Source organism: Microcaecilia unicolor, chromosome 7, assembly GCF_901765095.1.
Source record: "Microcaecilia unicolor chromosome 7, aMicUni1.1, whole genome shotgun sequence".
In the NCBI taxonomy this organism is placed as follows: domain Eukaryota; kingdom Metazoa; phylum Chordata; class Amphibia; order Gymnophiona; family Siphonopidae; genus Microcaecilia; species Microcaecilia unicolor.
In genome coordinates, this window is record NC_044037.1 from 183,116,961 (window position 1) to 183,134,198 (window position 17,238).

Here is a 17,238-nt window from a genome sequence, read left to right on the forward strand (position 1 = left end):
TTGTTAAGTTTTTAAGAATTTTGGGAGCCAGTTGTTAAAGTAGGGCCCTCCATGGCTACTTTAACAACTAGCTCCCAAAATGTGGGCTTGGACCCCCTGCTGAATTCTCTTTTACTTTGCTGGTGGGGATGCTGAGCCCTGCCAGCCAAGTAAATAGACTGCTGCTGTTCCCCGCTCCTTGTTTCCAGCTCTGAGCAGCAGGCGGGACTTCTCCAGCATGTGTGAGAAGTTTCAGCATGCTGCTCAGAGCAAGACGTTGGGTGTGGTGGCAGTCCATTTATTGGCTGCCAGCAAAGGTATGCCTAGTGTGCCCGCACGAAGGGAGGGAGGGAGGAGAGAGAGGCAAGTGTTGCTCCCCCCCTCCCCCGCCACCCTTGGCCCTTCCAACTGCAGAGCTGGCTACATCCGGAGAAAGAGCCTGTTGTTAAAAATTTACCAGCACACCCCTGATTATAACAGTTAAGACGAACCCATCCGAAAACAGGCTATCCTCACTGGAATTTAGCCATCTGTATTGTATAGAACAGTGTTGAAAAATGAGAACAAAATACAGAGTTTGTAACTGCTTTTGCTACCGGCTACAATAACTTTTTAAGCTGCTTTAGTGATATTCAATTATTTCATGATATTTATATCTAGATATGGGAAACTTTCAAATAAATAAAAGAAGCTGTCAAGTAAATAAAAAAATGTTGTCCTCCACCTGTTAAGCCACAGCCTATTCAACTCGAACAGCTTTTGACTTTTTACAGATGCACCACGCATAGGCAGTGCGTTATTTCTAACATGCGATACTTTGCTATCGTTTTGGGTGTACTAAAACCGCGGCAAGCTCCGCCTACTGGCTTCAGCTTCATGTAACGGACTAGATAGGTTCAACTTGGTCTCCCGTTTTCTTCTACCTTCTTGACTGTATCAGCCCGCCGAGCCCGGGCACAGAGCAAGTGCGGCTGCGCAGAATTGTTGCAGGGAGGAGGAGGAGGCGGTGCAGCAAACCCCAATCTCCGGCGCCCCGCCCCCTGACGCAACTTTTCTGTTTCCGGCAAGGCGGGACGCTTCAGAGCTAGCGAGTTGTGTGTGTCACAGACGGGAGACGGGGGTACGGGAGAGCGGAGAAGCAAAGCTGCGGGCTTGTTGGTGGGCAGCCTCAGGTAGGAGTCTGCTGGTGGGGTGTTTGAGGGGGAGGTGCCGAATCGCGGACAGGGAGAAGAAGAAGAGGGGAGAGACATGCTACATCGAGGAGAGCTTAGAAGATAGAGGGAGAGGTGGCAGACCACGGGGAGGGGAGACTGGACCCCCCGGTCCCCGAATGTGTGTGAGGGCAGCCGAATGCGTTTCACTCCCCATGCGTGCGGTTGGTATCTTTGGAGCTGGGCTGTATTGGGGATTGTGCACTGCTGATGGGGAAGGGATCTGGTTGGCGATGAAGGGGGACGGGTACACCGAATGACTGATGATGATGATGTTGTTATTATTATTATAATAATCATAAGGTTAGGGAACCAACGGAGATGGAAGGGGCCTGTGGCTTTCCATCCTTGGCTTGCAGTGTGCAGCGAGTCAGAGCCAGGTGCACCCGCTGCGAGACCGCCTCGCTCGCCACGCCATTGGCTTCCTTTTATCGGCGACCTTGCTGGGAAAGAAAATAAATTGTTCCAAAGCCCCTCACGATTCTTTATATCTTTGCAGAAAGTGGCTTCCTTCGGAAGAATCAGGAGGTTGTTCGGTGGCATTTTCTTTTTTTTAATACATCGATTTTGTTTTACGCTTCATTGGTTCATCTGTATATTAAAATAAGAGCCTATTTGGGATGCATTGGGATTAGGAGCAATATCTTTAGCGCTCCAACAATTGAAAAATAAATTAGATCAAAAGGGGAAATCAAACAATGTGGATTAAGGAATGTTTGCGGCATGAAGATGTGCAAAACGTACAGGAGAATACTTCCCAGTTAGAAATGGACTCGGTTGTAGTACTGTGTATCATTTGGTAGGTCTGCATTTTTGTGATATAGTTTGTATTATAGTTCATTTAGATTTTTACATATATGCTGATAAATCACAGAATAGTTTTAGATCTTTTAATACAAAGCAATTGACATAAAAACATGGAAGAATTGCATTACTTTTGGATTAATATATACTAAGCATTAATCAGATTAAATATGATGATTTCAATGGTGTGAATCAGAGTTACAGTACCGTTAGCAATTTCTGTTCTATTTTAATAGATGTATAACTTTATTTTGGGAGGAACAGAAACACCCAAGTCTCTTGGGAGTTGGGGTGTCAACTGCATTAAGTAAGTCATCCAGTCTGGGCATTCCACGGTTCTTAACTTTTCAGGGAAGTGCCTTAAGACTAAACAATAAGATTTCTAGTTTAGGAGTAGTTTTGGATGTGCAGCTTCACTGTGCAAGACCAAGGCAAGTGTCATGCATTTATTATTTTTTTTTCCTGTGTATACGCTATTTTGACATGTATTATTGTAGTTGATGATTTTAAGAACATTTATACAAAGTCTAATTTTATTGCAACTGAACTATTGTAATGCCCTTTATCTTGGTAGTTCATGTGCATGTTACAAAGTATTACAGTTAGTGCAAAATGGTGCTGCAAGATTTGTCGCAGGAATTCCCAAACACCATTATTATATATTTCACTGGTTATCCGTATAGCTTTGTGTGACATGTAAGATCTTGACTCTTATTCAGAGAGTGGTACAACACAGTTCATCTGTTTATATTAAAGTGTGCTGAGGTTGGAGAGATCATAGCAATTGTCCATGCCATTGTTGGCAAGAATCCACTTTGCAGAAATCAGAGATTTAATTGCAGAGCCATTGGAGTGGGTCATTTTGTGTCCCTTTGAGGCTGACATCGGTTACTATAACATTCAAGAAGTAGCTAAAAAAACATGCCTTTGGGAATTTCAATTTTGATTTACAGTGGGCTTGTACGAGGTAGGGTAGAAACTGATTGCTAGTAATTCATAGAATGACTATCAGTTGTCAGTTTAGCTTTATTTTGAGACGTTTATTGTTTTTACATTATTTTTAAGCTTTTATTGAATATGTATTCTGTGTTGTGTCTGGAACAATTATGGATGTGGTTTCAGAAAAACAGTGTCTGTTTTTGTATTGCATAAAAACAAAATACAATGATAGTATAAAGTAGCTTAAGTTCTGTGGTGCACAAGATTTCAATGTATTCTCTTGTAATAATGTAGTGAGAATATTAAAACAATGTAGTAATGCAAATTAGCAACAGGTGTCCCCACTAGGGGTAATCAAAACAGAGGGTATATCTTCCCTAGAATGGATGAGGGAATATATTTATCAATAACTATTCTAGTGTGAATGCATGTGCACTGAGAATAATGCACTAATGTCCCTCAAAGTTACATGTCGTTGTAAGACTCTGTGATAGAAGGGGTAGGCTTTTTTGCTTGACTGGGTTTCTCTTGGGCAGTTGTGCTTGTACTTTGAATTTCTGATATCTTGGAGTATTTGAACTGTCGGAAGGTTGCTTTACCTTAGTAGCATGTCATAAGCTTTCCAGGAACTTAGAAACAAGAGACTCATGCTAAATGGTAACAGGAGAGTGATTTTTGTTTCAGTTGAGTGAACATTATGTATGCTACACTTAAAGAAAAAACAAAAATTACTTGATTTTTTCACTATGAATTCTTCCTACTGCTTGAAAATAACAGTGCATCCTAAGTAAGGTTTGAATTTTCCTGCAATGGATATTTCCACTGCGATACTATAGTCCTTTCTGACTTCATATTTTTGCTGTATTTACACATTAACATATAAATGATGGGAAAAATTGAATTGACTCATGTTCTGCCCAGTTGAAATTCTTCCACATGTAAGTTTATCTTGTCTGTTACCAAATCAGTCATCCTTGTTTCTGCGTCTTCGCTCCATATCTGCCCCAAGTTTGCCCAGAATTTCTTAGTGTTACTACTATCCATAGCTTCTACTGGTAGGTCACTTAAGGCCTTGTCATCTTATCTATATTTCTAAGACCAACACTACGTCCAACACCAGGGTGCCCTACGTGTCAGTTTTTCAATTTTATTCTTTTGAATCTATTGGAATATTGGCAAGAAATTATACGTAGGAAGGTTGTCTATTTGGGGGCAGAATAATTCTCTTAGAACTAATGAAATAGGACAAATGTGGGTGGGTGGGGAGAACTGAAACAAACATATCAAGGTCACAAATGGGCCAGATCGGACTGAAGGTATCAGAGAAATAGTCCTTCCTCCCCCACCCCCCAAAATGTGGGAGATGCAGTTCCAACAGTTGTAGTAGGGAAATATTGATACATTGAGACGCAGTGATTAGGGACTTGCCTCTCTTCTACTCTCACAGACAGAACTAACACAGATATATACATTCACGTAGACACTGAAAGGCAAAGGTGGATATATAAACACACAGAGGCAGATATTCATATACACATGCAGAAAGGTTGATAAGTTTGAGGTATGCTACATATGCTTTTCCCACTCTGTATTTCCCTCCTCCTGGCAGCTGCTTTTCTCTCTCTGCTGCCTTAAAGACTATTTCAAACTAAGGGCCCTGTTTACTAAGCAGCATTTTTATTTATTTATTTATTTAGATTTTGCTCACACCTTTTTCAGTAGTAACTCAAGGTGAGTTACATTCAGGTACTCTGGATATTTCTCTGTCCCAGGAGGGCTCACAATCTAAGTTTGTACCTGAGACAATGGCGGGTTAAGTGACTTGCCCAAGATCACAAGGAGCAGCAGCGGGGTTTGAACCGGCCACCTCTGGATTTCAAGACCGGTGCTCTAACCACTAGGCCACTCCTCCACGTTTAGCATTATAGGCGCGTTAATGTTTTTAATGTGCTTTAACTATGTTCGTGCCTTCAATATCCATATAGGCGCCTACATAGTGCGCGCGCTAAGTATAGATATGCTAAAAACACTAACACACCTTAGTAAACAGGGCCCTAATTCTGGTTTGGGAAGTTCTGTTTGAAGTCTAGATACCTTTTTTTTTCCCTCACTGATATTTTTTGATCTAAAAAAACATTTTGATTAACGTGCCTCAACAGTAAGGTTAGTAACAGACACTGCATCGTAAGCTCTGATCTCTTTTATTTATTTTTTTTTTTTTAAGGAGATCAGCTGGTATGATATAAAAATCCTAGTTCGAGCAACCGGGCAAGAACAGGGAAACCAGGATTAAGATCTTCACTGATGCTTCTGGTGACCTTGGATGTGTGACTTCACCCTCTGTTGCCTCCGAGAACAACTTAGGGGCCTTTTTACAAACGCCAAAACGGTTCTACTGCCGGGTGCTCCCAGTGGTAGTTCTGATTTTGGCGCACTGTTTCCCGTGGTAGAAAATACTTTTCTATTTTCTAGCATGGAGGGGGGGGGGGCGTGTTCTTGGCTTTAATGGCAGCGTGGCTACATTGGCGCGCGCTGCTTATTACTGCCGAGTTAGCACGTGAGCCCTTACCACCTGCTAAGTAGGAGACGGTAAGGGCTCAGAAGGTAAATGGCCAGGCCAGGTGCTAATTTAGAAATTAGCACCTGGCCATTATTGCCATAAATGGAAAATCGGCTTTTATGCAGGCCAGGCTAAGAGGTTGCTGGAGTGAATGAGAACCACACGCTACAGCTACCACTGTCCGCCCTTTAGTACACCTTCGTAAAAGGGTCCATTAGCCAGGGACCTGAGAAATGTACTAGGATCTGCTTTGAGCTTAGACTTGGGGGGGGTGGGGGGAGGTGAGAAATTAAATCCAATTGAGCAGCTGCAAAGGTCTCATTTTTCTCGGTCCTCTTTTTGAGATCATTTGCTGTGGGATTAAAGATGGTTGAACTTGTGCAAAGGTATTTAGTAAACAGCTGCTTGAAAGATAGTAACTGTTGTGCATGGTTGTTAAAAATCCTGCTTTAAATTCATGGGCTTTTATATTCATCTTGGGGATGTTTCTGGAGAAATGAAGGTGCAGGGGAGTCTATTATGCAGCAACCCTTTTAGAATAAAGGGCATCATTGATGAGTGAATAGCAGCTTGCTTCATTCCTTGGCTGGCTATGATATGCTTATTTATTTATTGCACTTGTATCCCACATTTTCCCACCTATTTGCAGGCTCAATGTGGCTTACAAAGATCTGTCATGGCATCACCATAACAGGGTCAATAATACAGTTGGTGTTACAAGGAAATTAGAGAAAGCAAGAGGATCTGGTCAAGGAATTGTAGAATAAGACATTCTGAGTGGAAGGTGTTTAGATGTTGTGTTGTAGTTACTTATGGGTTCTCGTAGTAGGCCTTGTTAAAGAGATAAGTTTTCAGAGCTCTGCGGAAGCTATTTAGTTCGTTTATCATTTTTAAGTGAGTTGGTAGTGCATTCCACATCTGCGTACTCATGTAAGAAAAGCTGGTCGCGTGTGTTAGTTTGTATTTTAATCCTTTGCAGCTGGGGAAGTGTAGGTGCAGGAAGGTGCGGAAGGATCGTTTAGCATTTCTTGCTGTATCTGTTTCTTAATAGCTTTGCCAGCTGCCTCCCTGATCTGTGTACATTTGCTCCTGCTTGTTTTTGGGGTAGTAGGTAGGTCAAAAGCTCATGTACTAATTTGACTGATTATTTTTACTTTTAAATCTTTATCCAATAAATGTTATCTCAACCTGCAGTGGGACTCGTTCATTATTATTATTGTACAGCACCCCAAGATGTATGTAGTGTTATACAGTTGCTGCATTGTGGAGCTTAGTCTAGTCAAGACACCTATGTATTGGATACATTTTTTGAAGGCTGTTTTCCTATTCGTTCAGTTATTCAGTTTAGTTTGTTTATCTTGTGGCTTTGGTTAAACAAGGATATTTCCTCTTTTATACCAGTCCTTCTGTTAGTTTCTCTGTAGTTTATTTTTAATTGGCTTTCAGGTCTAAAAATAGGTGGTATTAAGTTTTTTTTTTCTTCTTGATAATGGAAATGCAAATGCTTACTGGTATACAAGTCATTAATTTGAATCCTCTCTAGGATATGAGCTGCAACTGCATGGTGAGCTTTAGTTATGCTGCTGAACATGTGAATGGGAGAGTGCATCACTAGGTTATCTGAATGCTGCTGCCTAGCATGTCCTAAGGCATTGAGAGGTTTTGTTGAATTCTGGTTGAATAGTCAATAGATCTTCTTGGTTTGCTAAGTAGAGCTTAACAAACGTCTATTCAAATTTAAGGTAGTAAGCATTGAAAAAAGTAGGTACACCAATTTAAGGAAACCTGTATTAACTTTTTATGCAAAAAAAAAAAAATCTATAGCAAAGATTCAAATTGTTGTTGAAGCACAAGAAGTTGCAGGATAATATTGGTTTTAAAATAAAATGGTGTATTTTTTTTTAAATAGTTGCTCATCGATGTGGGTTGTATTTTATTTTTAAAGTTTGAGATTCTGATTTACTTTATACAAATTTATCAACTTATCTGTTCTTCCTCTTGGGCTTTGCCAGACCAGTCCAGAAAAATGTGATCATCTCTGGGAAAAGGTGACTAAAGTTGTAGATCAAAAATGATGAGAACGGGCAACTTTCATATCATGGCTCCATAAGCAGTCTGAAAAAGTTACGTGCTTGAGCTTCTGTAACTTTTATTTGTTCACATAAAAGGATGGAGTTTGGACTGTTGCATTACAAATTACTCAAATAGAATTCATTAAAACCTCATTATTTGTTTCTGGCGACTTTAGTTAGTTTTTCCCAAAGATGGTCACAAATGGGTTTGCTGAGCAGGTGAACAGAAAATCAAACTGCTCAGTTCTCCATAATGGTCAGTTCCCTACTGAACTAGCCCATGTAATGTCACCAGCAAGAAGAAGAGAGAAAACTCAAGCTAGAGACATATTCTGCACAGAGCGAACAAGCAAAGAACATTCAGTGGAGTTGACGAGAATGGCAGGGTTTCTTTTTAATAAGCAATTCTTCAAACTAACTCGATATGGACTGTTTCAGCAACAGGGCCTGCGTCAGGAGTCTACAAATAATAAAAATACGAATACATGTATAATATAAACAACGTATTAAAACCCCTGTGTGTGTATATATATATATATATATATATATATATATATGATGGCTAAAAGAAAAAGATGTTAGCCTGCAAACAACAAAAACTTACATAAAATGTACCTATAAATAGTAACTTGCATCAATAAGTAGTCAAAATCATGGTGATTAAGTAAAATAATAAAAAATGTGTAAAAAATGCATGTGACATTGCATCAGAACACAATCTATTGAAATGTATAAAATTATATATTGGTTACATATTCATAGGAAGGCATTGGTGTAGCAAGGAGAAGACAACTAAGTTCTGGCAGTAGAAGCTCATTCTTCTCCATTTCTTGAGCAAAGTTGAGGCCTGAGAAACTTGTCTTGGGCTGCTACTGAACAAAGTGTGAGCTAAATCCAAAATACCTTTAAAAAGCAACCTCCCCCCCCCCCCAAAAAAAAAAAAATACTCTGAATACCTGATTCATATGACAATTTTCAGCTGATGTAGAACACCAATACTGACTTTGCTTTCACTTTAGTAGTCGGGAAAACTCTAGTCCCAATGGCATTTCTTTGCCAACATAGTAAACCACTCTTGCTGCAGCAGTTCTGCTGGCCCTTGTGCAGGCTTTTTATGTGAGGAGTCAGCACTGCTGCTACTGCCATGGCAAAGCCTTTTTGAAACCAGACTAGAGTAAGATCCTGCAGCCTGAAGGTCTCCATGCAACTGCTAGCATACAGCTAACAGGAAAGTTATTGCATCTTATGGGTAGGCCTGTGCTTACCAGGGCAATGGTCATCACATTCCCAGCAGCAAAACTCTGTGTTGGTAGAGGTGCATTTGGACAGGTAAGTCAAAAAATAGAAAAATGTTGAGCGTGCTGGAGATGGTTCACTCACACTCTTCTTGACAACTTCATTCTGCATCCAGTGTAATGCCTCTTCTTATGTGCAAATGTTGACAGCCCAGACAAGTGCAGGGCTGGACTTGGAGGAGGTCTCTGCAAAGACTGAGAGGTGATACAGTAGATGTTGTCTCTGTCCCTTAGATAGGGAACCCCCTTCTAAATGGACCAGGACAGGGATCAAACACTGGTTTCTGCGTGAGTGGTTTCAGGAGGTTCCTCAGAAATGTTTACCCATGAATATGTGCGTATATCATACGTGTTTGTCTCTGGGTTAGAAACAGGATGCAGACCTGGGCCTGGAACCCATAGTAAAAAAGCTGGGTAGACCATTGATCTTTTTTGTGCCACTGATTCTTCTGTCTTTCCTTAGTTTTATCTGGGAGATTTATTTTGAGAGACTAAACCCAGGCATTTGTGTACAGATGGAAGAACTGAAATTTGGGCTTGGAAGAGCAAGGTGAAACCTTGTTTGTCAGATTTGTTCAGAGAGGAGGAGCTTTCATCCCTGATTCTCAAGTGAGAAGGACATTGAAAATCTTAGATGAGCAGATTCATGAGATCAAGGTCTCTTGAGACCTAATACTAGTAGGGATCCTTTAGAGCCTTGAGAGCCGTTCTCTTCTACCAAGCTATCAGGGAAATATTTGTTGAGACTATGGGTAGGTTGTACCTGCTGCCCAGAGGAGCTAGAGAACCTTCTCTGAGTCTCAAAGGTGGACACCTCAGTAATGGCAGTTAACAAGCATACACAATACTACAATTCTTGGTGAGAGAGGGATGGCCGTAAGGGATCCTAGGACAAAGAACTAGATGGGTTGCTGAAGCAAGTTCTTGAGATGTCTTGTCTGTCCTTTCGTACAGTGACATGAAGTGGTTTTGTGGCCCAAGCCCTGCTGCTCTGGATCCAACAGCATTAACAGGGACCACTGCAGGGAGGGAATCTATGGAAGTATTGGTTGGATGCACAATACAACCTCATCCAGACTTCCATGAATGTAATTGTCACTTGCAGAAACCTTTGCCTACATCATTAGGTAGTGGAAGCAACATCCAAATCCAGATTGAATTGTTCGGCATTTAAGGGCCGTATATTGTTTTGAAGAGGAGCTATGGAAGCTTGTCAGTGACCAAGGTAAATAGAAGCCTTTGTTTCTACGAGTAGATAGAACTGGAAAGATAACCAGTCTTCTAATTGGAAGGAATAGATTGTAAAATGTGTAGGTGTTCAAACAAGGAACTACACCCCTTACAAGAATGCCTGGAAAAAGCAAGCCCTTTCAAAGATCAAGAAAGGTAGACTGACAGAGGTCGTTGGGACCCCATGGAGGAGGGGGAGGTAGGACTCCTGAATGAAGGCATGGGGAATTTGTACCCAGCTGCTACCAGTTAGAGGTCAGTTGCAGCAATTTTATTAGGTATGGATCTGTTACTGGAGACAGATGGGTGTTCAGAAAAATCAACAATGGTTATGTACAAGTGTTAATTCCAGAGATGACCTCTCCTTGCTGGTCTACATGGAAAGAGCCTGTAGTCTGGACCACACCAGAATACCTGCTAGAGCAGAGGGCTGTACTTCCTTTGCTTTGATGGAAAGAGGCAAAGGTATTTTCTTTCTCTTTTTCTCTCTCTCCTTCATAGTGCTCAAAGAGACAAGCACATTTTGCTTGGTTTTGGATCTGAGTCAAGTGATCGCCCTGTGGGTGCTGCACTTTTATATTGAAACTATTGCATGAACTGGCTCCAGATTATATGTACTATTTAATAGAAACAGCTTCACATAAAGCCTTCCTTGGAGCCAGGGACCCTTGCATACTTCGTCCACCAAATTTTAAAAATGTGGTATATAAATGGGTCCTTTCTGCTGATTTCACCTATATTGGAACCGGAATTAGGAACTCTTTCCCAAAATCTTAGTTTTCATTCTAATTACTTACAATTATGAAAATTGCTAAAAACTCATTTCTTCACTTGTTCATGCCAGAATTTGTTATATTAGTTAATATAACAATAACCAGTTGATAATCTTGTCGCTTTTCTGTATTGTGAATCTATCAATATGTACAGTGTTTGTAATTTGCTAATCTGTTATTCTCAGCCACTTCATCTGTGCTGGGACCGCTGCTTTTTAACTTATTTATAAATGACCTAGAGATGGGAATAACTAGTGAGGTAATTAAATTTGCTGATGACACAAAGTTATTCAAAGTTGTTAAATCGCGGGAGGATTGTGAAAAATTACAAGAGGACCTTGCGAGACTGGGAGACTGGGCGTCAAAATGGCAGATAACGTTTAATGTGAACAAGTGCAAAGTGATGCATGTGGGAAAGAGGAACCTGAATTATAGCTACGTCATGCAAGGTTCCAAGTTAGGAGTCACAGACTAAGAAAGAGATCTAGGTGTCGTCGTTGATATGTTGAAACCTTCTGCTCAGTGTTCTGCTGTGGCTAAGAAAGCAAATAGAATGTTAGGTATTATTAGGAAAGGAATGGAAAACAAAAATGAGGATGTTATAATGCCTTTGTATCGCTCCATGGTGCGACCGCACCTCGAATATTGTGTTCAATTCTGGCCACAGTATCTCAAAAAAGATATAGTGGAATTAGAAAAGGTACAGAGAAGGGTGACAAAAATGATAAAGGGGATGGGACGACTTCCCTATGAGGAAAGGCTAAAGCGGCTAGGGCTCTTCAGCTTGGAGAAAAGGCGGCTGAGGGGAGATATGATAGAGGTCTATAAAATAATGAGTGGAGTTGAACGGGTAGATATGAAGCATCTGTTTACGCTTTCCAAAAATACTGGGACTAGGTGGCATGCGATGAAACTACAATGTAGTAAATTTAAAACGAATCGGAGACAATTTTTCTTCACTCAACATGTAATTAAACTCTGGAATTCGTTGCCAGAGAATGTGGTGAAGGCAGTTAGCTTAGCGGAGTTTAAAAAAGGTTTGGACGTGACTGTAATACATATAGCCACCGTGGAAAGAGTATCATATGATATAAATGTATCCGGCCTAAAAGAGATAAAGGGATAGAAGACCACAACATCAGTTGTTCTTTAGTATCTCTAAGCAGCTTTGAGATATTAAGGTCATACAGCTGAGCCGGATTCATCGGCAATTGAATACCCAGGTAGCAAAATGAACCTTGAGCCCAGCGCAATGGAAAACTGTCACCCCACTCGTTTCGCAGCCCCTCAGTTCTTGCCATCGCCTCTGATTTCGTGAGATTTAGTTGGAACCCAGAAAAAGCACCATACGCTGTTAGACTTTCCATAAGATGTGGTAACGACTGATGGGGGCTGAGGGGCAGAGGGGAGATATGATAGAGGTCTATAAAATAATGAGTGGAGTTGAACGGGTAGATGTGAAGCGTCTGTTCACGCTTTCCAAAAATACTAGGACTAGGGGGCATGCGGTGAAGCTACAATGTAGTAAATTTAAAACGAATTGGAGAAAATGTTTCTTCACTCAACGTGTAATTAAACTCTGGAATTCGTTGCCAGAGAATGTGGTGAAGGCGGTTAGCTTAGCGGAGTTTAAAAAAGGTTTGGACGGCTTCCTAAAGGAAAAGTCCATAGACCATTGTTAAATGGACTTGGGGAAAATTCACTATTTCTGGGCTAAGCAGTATAAAATGTTTTGTACTTTTTTGGGATCTTGCCAAGTATTTGTGACCAGAATTGACCACTGTTGGAAACAGAATGCTGGGCTTGATGGACCTTTGGTCTTTCCCAGTATGGCAGTACTTACGTACTAATGAGTTAGTTACTTTTTCCATTAAAGTCCTGGTTGAAGAGCCAAGCTTTCACCTACTTCCTGAAATATAGTCTTGTGTTATGCGCAGCCTTTTAGGCAGTGCATTCCAGAGTGTGGGGGCTATTCCAGAGAAGGCTCGCTTGCGGGTTTCAGATCATGTAATGTCTTTTGGAGAGAGTGTGATTAATGAAAGTCCTTGGGATGACCTTAGTGTCCTTGGCGGTGTGTGGAGGATCGACCTATTTTTCAGGTACTCGGGGCCATTTCCTTTCAGGGCCTTGAAGATCGGACATAGAGTTTTAAATTTAGCCCTGTATTGTACTGGTAGCTAATTAAGTTGTTGCAAAAATGGTGTGTTGTGGTCACATCGCTTGCAACCTTCTATGAGATTGCTGCTGCATTCTGAATCAACTGGAGCTGGTGCAGGCCCTTTGTAGTCAGAGCATTGTATAGTGCATTGCAGTAACATAGTCTTGATGTTATCATGGCATGTACAACTGGGATAAGATTTACCTTCTCGATGTAAGGAGAGAGGCAGTGTAGCTGTCGCAAATAGTAAAAGCAGCTCTTGAAGATTGCTTGGATTTGGGGAATCAGAGTAAGTGTTGAATCTTAACTGTATTCCAAGGTTCCTGACTTTGGTAAAGCCATGTTGCCTCTGGTCTTGTAACCCGTTGGCTTCTAGAAAGTTAACTATCCTTTCTTTCAGCAGCGACTACATTATTTTTCTTACCACCGACATGAGACTTATTGGTCTGTAGTTTCCCACTTCTTCCCTGTCTTCACTTTTGTGAAGAGGAACCACATCCGCTCGTCTCCAATCTCGCGGAACCTCTCCCGTCTTTAAAGATCTATTAAATAAATCTTTAAGAGGTCCCATGAGGACCTCTCTGAGCTCCCTCAGTATCCTGAGATGTATCCCATCTGGCCCCATAACTTTGTCCACCTTCAGATTCTCCAGTTGTTTATAAAAGGTTTGGACAAGTTCCTGGAGGAAAAGTCCATAGTTGTCTATTGAGACAGACATGTGGGGAGGCAGCTGCTTGCCCCAGGACTGGTAGCATGGAATTTTGCTAATAATTGGGTTTCTGCCAGGTACTTGTGACTTGGCTTGGCCACTGTTTGGAAACGGGATACTGGGCTAGATGGACCATAAGAAAATTTTTTTTTAAACATTTTACAAAACAAATTGTAATGTGTTACCTGCCTTAAAGAAGTCGGTAGTGAGGTCCACCATTTTGCAGCTTGATACAGAAACAGTAATGCAAATACAGCTTTGTGAACAGTTTATTTAGCGCCTTGTACCACTATAGAAATGCTAAATAGTAGTAGTAGTAAATAACCTGTAGAACTTTTAGCACAATTTTTATTAGGTAGCTTGGCCCTGTACATTTTAAGAATATGAAGGCAGGCCTTGACAAATTTTCACTAAATCTAGGAGCCAGCACCCAAACTCCGCTGTCAGCAGTGAAGATTTCTCTGGCTTCCAATATTGTCCCCAGTGAAGTTAGGGGGAGGGGGAGGGGAATCCCCTTCCAGATCAACAGTAGCTCATTTAGAAACTGACTTATTAAGACTCTCTTCCTATTTTGTGTCTGTGGGCGAAGAAACTTTAGTAAATCAGTTCTTTAAGGTGCCTCTGCCATCTCCTTTCCCAAAGCATGCTGTCAGCTGTGTGACAGCACCCTCTAGATAGATGAAACAAAGAGGCAATTGCTTTTGTTTCATGTGTCAACAAAAGCCCAGGTCCTCACTAGTCTGTCTCACTCCCACATATTCCTCCCCCCCCCCCCCCCACATGGACTTCACACAGTCGCTCCCATATCTCATTTCAGGCATCTCTACTCTAAACAAAAAGGGAGAAATTCTATCCCTGTTTTCATTTTTGCTACCTTTTTCTGTATCTTTCTGTTATATTATTTTTGAGATGGGCTGATCAGAACTGCTGAGAGCCTCAAGGTATGGTTGACACCTGGAATTTTTACAGACGTTTTGTTCTTTATGGCTTTCCAATGAAATTCCAACATTGCTTTTTTGACAGCTGCTGAGGATTTCAGTGAGTTGTCACTGACTCCAGGGTCCTTTTTCCAATATTCTCTGCATATCATTACAATTTTTTTTCCCTTGAGTTTGTGCATCACTTGGCACTTGAGCACATTTAACTTCATTTGTCATTTTTAAATGCTCAGTTTCACAATTTCTATCTGCAGTTTCTTAACGTCTGCTTATGATCACCTGCTGGTGATCAGGGTTTCTTGAATCCATATGCCTGATCTGCAGCAAGCTGGATTTGTTTGGATGAGGTATCATTGTCTTCAGGCTAAATGAGGGCCTAGAAGAAGGAAGCCAGGTGCTTTGGCCCTGAGGACAAGCTGGAAGAGGCTGCCTAGGATCCAAACAGGAGGAGATGTTTTTAATTTCAATTAGGCTGTCTGAGGACAGAAAAAAGGTTGCATGCAGCAGGGCTGGCAGTGGTGGGAGTAGAGGATAGAAATCTGATGCAGAGTGAAAAATTTAGACAGATGGGGAAATGGGAAGAGGAGGAGAATAAGAGGGCTGAATGGAAATATGAGGGAAAGAGAAAGGATTGTATTTGATTGATTGGGGTGGGGAAGCATGCTCTTAACAGAGAAAACTGCACTAGCTATTCTGTTTGCACAGTTCCCAGCATATGTCTGTTTGTGTCACACTGTGTTTAGCATTTAAGTGCCTTTGTTGTCCTGAATAGCTTATGATTTGTAACCTTTGACATAATAGGTTAGTGATGTACTTTTGGCTAATTCTTTTTTCCTTCAGCGAGGTGGCTAGTATCTGTTTCCTTATTGATGAGCTGAAACCTACCACCAGCGGTAAGGCCAATTAATATGGGAGTAGCGCGCATATAAATCTGCACGGAATGCTCAGAGGGCTTTAGCGTGGAAAAACATGCTTGGCAGAGGTGTTTGCAAATTGGATTTAAATTTAGTCAAATGTATGGTAATAAGGTAGTTTATGTTTTCCCCAATGCTTAGAGAACAGCGCACAGACAAACTCTGCTCTTACCGCTGGAAAAATAATGCCAGCTTGGAGCTGGCAGTGGAAGGTTTGAAGAGAGAATTTCTTTTGATTTCCAGTTTAAAATCTGCCGATTTTGACTTCTTTGGAAAGTAGAAGAAAGCCTGTAAGTGCTGATAGAAAAAAATGTTCACGAATCCAAGCAGCCCTGAAAGTGAAAGCACACATTGGTGCTTGTTTTTCTGTGCTTAAATATATGTCTTCCAAGTTAAAAAAAAATAAAAAATTTGAAAAGCCTATATTTAAAGACGCAGAACAGCGGCGCCGATGTCTGCTTCACAGTGAGGTTTGCCTGGTGCATGCGAACAAGAGTTGCGCTTTCCACAAAACTTTTCTATGCATGCACCAAGCACGTTCCTCCGCCTTGTTTTCACTTTTACAGTGCGCATATAATTTGAATAATATTTCCTTTGAGCGTTGGAGAGCTATTTTTCTGTGCTTTTCCGGAAGTATGGAATCTTCTTTGTTGGCTTTACAGCGGGAGATCTGAGAATCAGTTCCTTTGCAGCTGGTTACTCTGGAAGGAGGGCATGTTGGGAAAGCTGTTTGTTTCCTGCTCCATGGATTGAACTGACATTGCAGCACACATCTTGGTTGGGACCCCATGTACTGCTATGGATTTACAGCCTGCTTCACTGACAGACTACTCAGTAATCACTGTGAATTCTTTTGGATTCGTATTAGGTAAATGAGACCTTTTATTAGAGGTTCTAAAATCTACAATGATTAAAATATATACAATGATTAGTAATATGCACACAATGATTAGCTATATAACTAAAAAGAAACAATACCTATCTATAAACAATCATTACATCACTGGTCTCTACATCTAAGCAATGCTAAGAGTTCCTAGACCAGGAAAAGAAGCAATAATACACTGTAAACAATCACCACTGGTCCTTACATCATCCAGGCTCTTATCAGCTTGGGGGGGGGGGGGGGGTCCCTGTTCACAGCAAAAGCCAGTAGTTTCTTTGACCAGGAAACATGGTTCTCTGCGCAGTTCGTACGTTACTCACAGATGAGCTCCGAATTTCACTGAAAGAAACTCCCCTTTTTATAAGGCTTAGAACTCATGTTCAGAGCTAAGGAAAATTACAGGATGCTTCTCTGTTTAGGTAACCAAGCCATACTGTGGGAATGTGGTCACATGTTTCCTAGTCCAGTTGGCCAGTCTGAACTCGAAAACAGGCCCCATCTTTCCCTTCACATAACAAATTAATTAGAGCTGTGTCTTAACTTCTACATTCCAACTTATTTTCACACAATCAAAGTTAAACAATCATTTTTAAACAGAATTACTTCTAATCAAAAATGTAGACCCTGAGTGCACTGGTCTGTCAAGGCAGAGTTGAAAAACAATCTTTAAAATTCACTTTTATTACTCCCCAGGAGTGCATCTCATTTTCATAATGAGTTTCAGTCAGGCTCTGCACAGCTGTGCTTAATTCTGACCATCTTAGAGTAGG

The 17,238-nt window shown here is 41.1% G+C and overlaps 1 protein-coding gene across 2 annotated transcripts in view; it reads left to right on the plus strand.

Moving 5' to 3' along the window:
- The first annotated feature begins 1,079 nt into the window (after positions 1-1,079).
- ADARB1 (adenosine deaminase RNA specific B1) overlaps positions 1,080-17,238 on the plus strand; it is a 418,661-nt gene continuing 402,502 nt past the window's right edge. For both annotated transcript variants that reach the window (XM_030208743.1, XM_030208744.1), the window contains exon 1: positions 1,080-1,151. The gene's annotated coding sequence lies outside the window, so the exon portion shown is untranslated. The remainder of the gene's footprint in view (positions 1,152-17,238) is intronic.